Genomic DNA, 6,000 nt, shown 5'->3' on the forward strand with positions numbered 1-6,000 from the left:
TATGGAAATGTTGCTCCCAAAAGACAGTGCTTGTCACTTAACCAATAGAAAGAACTTTGAGAAGAATTTACTCTGCAGATCTTAAGCCTGGTACAGGGAGCAATGTTATTTCAAGTCTTTAGATCTTTAAGTTCGAAGCGACTATGAGTAACTTTCTCCTAAAGGTGCTTTACAGATTTGTCACAGAAGGCCTCTGTCATTTCAATATACTGCCTCATAAGTAAGCCAGCTTTTAATTGCTCATTCACAACCACTTACAATCTGCTGGATGATTACTCAGGGATGTAGGAGACTACAAACCTTCACTGTCTTGAGATTGCTTTTGAAGCCACAACAGAAGCTAACTAAGCCAGTTAAAGCAGAGAAAGATCTTCTTAGCATGTCTGTGAGTGTGCCGAACAAAATCTCTACTCTGTCTCTTTTATGAAGAGGAGACCAAATACTTAAAATTTATAATCTAAACACCTAATGATGGAGATTCCTTATAGATGATAGCAACTCAGTCTCTCCAGCAAATATGGGTGTTAAATTGTGTGCACACAGGATCAAGCTGAGACAGATCCATGTGAACCCTGTTCATTCTCCTAAGCCTGAGGGCATTTCCAGACTGTAGTCAAATCCTCACACCCCACATCCCTGAAAATCATATCATAGTGAAAGTGCTTGCGCTATTAACGTTGCATCATAAGACTACAAGTCTGGTTAACAAAGAAATCCATATCATACTGAAAGACCAAAGGAAGGGCAAAGTATCCAAACACTCTTCATCTAGCACACAACTCTTCCTCTGGTTCAAATATTTTACCCTCTAGTTCACCCCTCAACATCCTGTCATTTTCCAACCTACCTAGCTATTTCTGTGATCCACACTAGCAGCTTTTTCAGCCATCCAAGGTAGAGTATATTGAAGCTGTATATCATCCTCCCAGATTTACAGAAGACATTTTACCCTCCCACTCTTCAAGTCAAATGACCCTTTCATAGCCTGACCTCATCCTGGATTATATCTCTTTCTGATGGATTCTTCTGGTCAAAGACACATGAGCCTATTTCAGTTACTGCCTGTTTGAAGAGATTCCATTAATAGCCATGTTGGATGTCAGAGACACATGCAAAACATCAAAGTTATTACCATTCCACCTCTTCAAGCCCAGCACCCCAGGACAGGACTAAAAGAAGTGACGATACAATGCAGCTGTTCACAATGAGACATATATCAAAAGAACGATCCGAGACCATAGTGCTATCCAGTTGCCATCTCTCCTTCGAATACTCAGGTTCCTTTGAAAGCATGGGAGATTGATTTAGCATTTGTCTTTCCTGTCAGAGTGCCTCCCCAACATTCAGAATAAATATAACTCCTCTCCTCCCTACCACTCTCTCATTTCCACCCCCACCATCCTTGGCATGTCTATGCCATTTCTAATATACTTCTGTCAAGGGAATACATTGTTTTATGGTACATAACTTTGTAATGTGAAACTAATGTTCTGTGGACAGTTATGCTGCTGTGTTGGAAACTTTGAGATACAACAGTGAAAAACTCCCATTTCCCTGTGATGCTGTGTGGCAGGTGGGTTTGTACACACAGCTGTCATTGTTTTGGGCCCAGGTGGATGACTAATGCAAACCTGGCATGGTCTCGCTTATCGGGACCAACTGTTTCTTCTTATCTACATTTGTGTTTTATAAGAAAGAACTTGATAAAGTCTATATTAGTGCAAACAATGAACGACTGAAAGAAGACTTGACAGAAATATCAATTTTTTCCCAGAAATGAATGAACAGTTATTCCTAGAGCATTTTCCAGAAGAATGCCGGGACATGGTTGCCTTTTAACATCTTGATCATAAGGATTGTTGCACTTGAGGTGAAAATGGAATTAAAGGAAATGGATTTGCCCTATGATTAACCCGTTTTCCTGCCCAAAGTAGGATTTCCTTAGCAGAATGTGCCTTAATAATAAGACTTGTGAATTTATTCCTGCTTACTTTCCAGTGGCCAAACATAGGACTAAATAGTTTAAATCAAAGATACTTAAATGAGGGAAAACATATGCTATGATAACATTGATGTCTTTCACCTCACCACTTTGGAGATCACATTCACAAAGCAAATGCCAAATGTATTGCAAAGTTTTACATTGAGAGAATGCATTTTAGGATCAGGAATACAAAATCCCCTTCTGATGCTAATTAGAACTTGAAAAAATAATTAATATAAAGATATGTTGGAATCTTCCACCATCATCATAGGCTATAACTCGTGGCTGAGTATGATTGCCTTCCAAGCATAGTCTTGACAGTGGGTCCGTAGGTAACTGTAGAGCCTATTCTGATCTGCATGTTCTTCCACAGTGAGGACATTGGTTTCCAGGTGGAAGGTGATCCTGACAAGGGTTGACTTGACACATCTTTCTCAATGTTCAGTGAGAGGTCAAGCTTTTCATATGCTTATTCAAAGGTGTTTAAAGTGGCTTGCAGGTCTTCTGAATAAGCCCAGACTACATTATCATCAGCATATTGGAGTTCTATAACAGACATTGTTGTAACCTTAGTTTTGGCTTTCAGTTTGCTGAGGTTAAATAGTGTGACATCTTTCTGATAGGTGATTTCCACACCACTGGGAAGTTTCCCATCTATAAGGTGCAGAATCTAGTTATTTAGATGAAAAATAAGGTTGGGGAAATAACATATCCCAGTTTGACACTTGATTCCATCTTAAATGTGTCACTTTGGGAGCCATTGCTGTCCAAGACTGTTGCCTTCATGTCATCAGGGAGGAGCTGCAGAATGTTCACAAATTTGTCAGGGCATCCAATTTTTGTGGGGATCATCCAGAGAGCATTCCTATTCACTGTGTTGAATGCCTTCACAAGGTCAATGAATGCCATGTACAGAGGTTGGTTTTGTTCCCTGCATTTATCTTGGAGTTGTCATTCAGTGAAGATGATACCCACTGTTCCTCTAGAGGAGCGGAAGTCATTTTGGAACGATGTCTTCTGAAATAGGCAGAAGGCAGTTTGCAAGGATTCTTGCAAGGATTTTCCCAGCAGAGGTTAATAGTTTCCACAGTTTGTTCTTTCCCCCTTTTTGAAAAGGTTGATGATAGTAGCATCCTTGAAGTATGCTGGGATTTTTTTTAAGTCATGAGCTGATGGAGGTGTCGTGTCAGCTCAGTTCCACCCTCTTTAGAGATTTCAACAGGAATCCCATCAGGCCCACTGGCTTGGTTATTTCTAATTGACTCATGTTTTGATGACTTCCTCCAAGCTAAGCAGTGTTGCAAGCTGGTTTGTTGTGGATTTGTGAGAGAACCTCTTCAGCCATGTTGAAGTTGTGGTTAAGGAAGTTATGATAGTGCTGTTTCCAACGTAGTGCATTTCATTTTTGTCCTTTAGAAGTTTGATTCTATTTGATGAATGTAGAGGGTGTTGAGCCATAGATGACATTTGTGGCTTCAAAGAATCCCCATGCATCATGGACTCCTGCAAGTGTTGGATTTTCGAGTCTTTTTTGTTTAGCAGATGTTTTTGAATTCTCTAGTCCTTCTTTTGACTTCAGCTTTTGTACTACAGAGATCTTTTTCTTAGCAGCATAGTTGGTGTCTCTCCGGCATATATGGAAGGCTTTCCTTTTGTTATCAATTAACTGTTAGTTCTCATTATCATTTTTGTCAAACCAGTCTTGATAGTTCTCAGTTTGGTATCCAATGGTTTCTTCACAGGTTGTAATGATAGAGGTCTTCAGTTTATTCCAATGTTTCTCAACATTTTCAGGGTGTTCCATGGCTAGATGATCCTTGAGTGTTGTTTAGAGGGCTCTTGAAGGGCTTGGGCATCCATTTTACATCTTATATTTCTTCCTTGGACTCTGCGTTTGGGGTCAATCTTGATGGGTATTATGGATTGAATTAATCTGTGGTCTGTCCAGTAATCATCAGTGGCTGTCATGACTCTTGTGAGAAACACATTGCAGTGTTCTCTGGCATGTACATAGTCTAAGAGGTGCCAGTATTTTGATTGGAGGTGCTTCCATGATGTTTTAAACTTCTTCTTTTTTTTTGGTGTGAAAATGTGTTGGTGTTGACAAGGTTGTGTCCCATTTGGTGAGAGGTAGGATGCCATTCAAATTGCTGTTTCCAACCTCTTCTTTTCCTGGTCAACATTTTGTCCATCTCTTGCCTTAAAATCACCCAGGAGGATGATTTTGCCTCCTTAGATATCTCCGATAGGATGGTGGCCAGCTGACAGCCATTTCTTTCTTTGATGTCTTTGTCAGCTTCTAGTGTTTGTGCATAGGCATTTATGATAGTTGCCTGCTGGGTTTTAGCAAGATTAATTCTGAGTGCTGAGAATCGTTTGATGGGTGCTTCAGATAGATGCTTCACCAGGTTATTTCTGATACCAAAGCTGACTCCATGTATTTTTTGTTCTTGTTCAGGCAGTTCCTTTCAGAAGGTGTAACCTCCTTTTTCCTCCTTCAGCTGTCCCTTTTCTGCTCTCCAGGTCTCTTGGAAAGCTGCTATATCAATGTTAAGGCAGCTCAGATCCTTTGCAATAATAGCAGTCCTGCATTCAAGACATTCATTGTCTGTGTCTGTATGTTCCACATTCTAGTTTTTTTTTACTGCAAGGTGCTGACCCCTCTAGAAGAGAGAAGGGCACATTTTCTAGACCCCTCCTTGAATCGGGTGAGCAGAGTGGGACTTTCGTTGATTTTGTTTTGTTTTGTTTTTCTTGGAAGACACCTATGTGTGAACTTGTTGTATGTGTGAAGATCAGTGTATGCCCAATCAACACACAGCCTTTGCAGAAATAGGTTCATGTCCAGTGGCATAGTTAATTAATTATTTCCTACATTTGTATCCTGCCCTTCTCAACTGAAGGGACTCAGAGCAGCCTTAACCCAGTGATTGGTGCCTTCTCATCTGTTGCAACCTTCTTCCACCCTTACAGCCATTGTAACATGCACCATGTTATCATCTGCCTGCTCCACAGTTGAGGACTTCAGATTGTGCTTGGGAGCACATGACTCTGGCATCTTCACCTGCAGGTTCACTGGAACACACAAGCCCTCTCACCCCTCACCACATCAAGGTGACAGCCCATCAAGGGGGAAAATCTCCCATAACTGAACATAGATGATGCTTTGGGTGACCTGAGCACTGATTATGTGGATTGTGTTATGTTTCATAGGACAGTACAAAAATGACCTCAGTTCTTGACAACTGTTTGAAGGAAAAAAGTTAGCATTTCTCTTGGCATAGCCAATGGGTGGTCTACTTAAAAATGTAATACCAATGGTTTATCTAGTCTAGTATCCTGTTTCTCACAGTGATCTCAAATGACTGGGAGGCCCTCAAGTAGGATGCCAGAGCAATAGTTTTGTCTGCTGTTAATCATCACCACTGAATGCCATATCTTCAGGGAGCAATCTTAGTTGCAAACTAGGCCCCACCAAAATCTGCTGGTTCATAGAGTTTGATAAGGATTGGATGGTGACTGAAATTGTAACTACTCTGCTCCCAGAAGTTGCAGGGAATAGCAGTGATTTCAGTTGCCATCCTCCCCTGCCAAAATCTACAAACCAGCAGACTTCAGTGGGAGGTAGTTGATGGTTGAAATCGTTTGTACTCTGCTCTGTGAAACAACAGGGAGTGGAGTAGCAGTGATTTAAGACACCAACCACCCCCACAAAAGTCTGCTTGTTCATAAAATTTTGTGGGGGTGACTGAAATTGCTGCTAGTGTGCTCCCTGTGGCTTTGGGAAAGGCACAACAACATGCCCTGTACACACACACACACACACCTGATGGCTATACAAGGAAGCCTTGCTCTGTCTTCATAGTTATTCTCAGTTTTCTGCCTATAATCCCCACAAATATAGAGGGCTGACTGTATTAGCCAAAGTAAGGATTCATTAAAACAGTCATAATAACAAGGAAAGGGCAGAATACAATATCACGCCATTGGCTCATTTTATTCAATATTGTCAACAC

Source organism: Anolis sagrei, chromosome 2 (assembly GCF_037176765.1).
Source record: "Anolis sagrei isolate rAnoSag1 chromosome 2, rAnoSag1.mat, whole genome shotgun sequence".
In the NCBI taxonomy this organism is placed as follows: Eukaryota; Metazoa; Chordata; class Lepidosauria; order Squamata; family Dactyloidae; genus Anolis; species Anolis sagrei.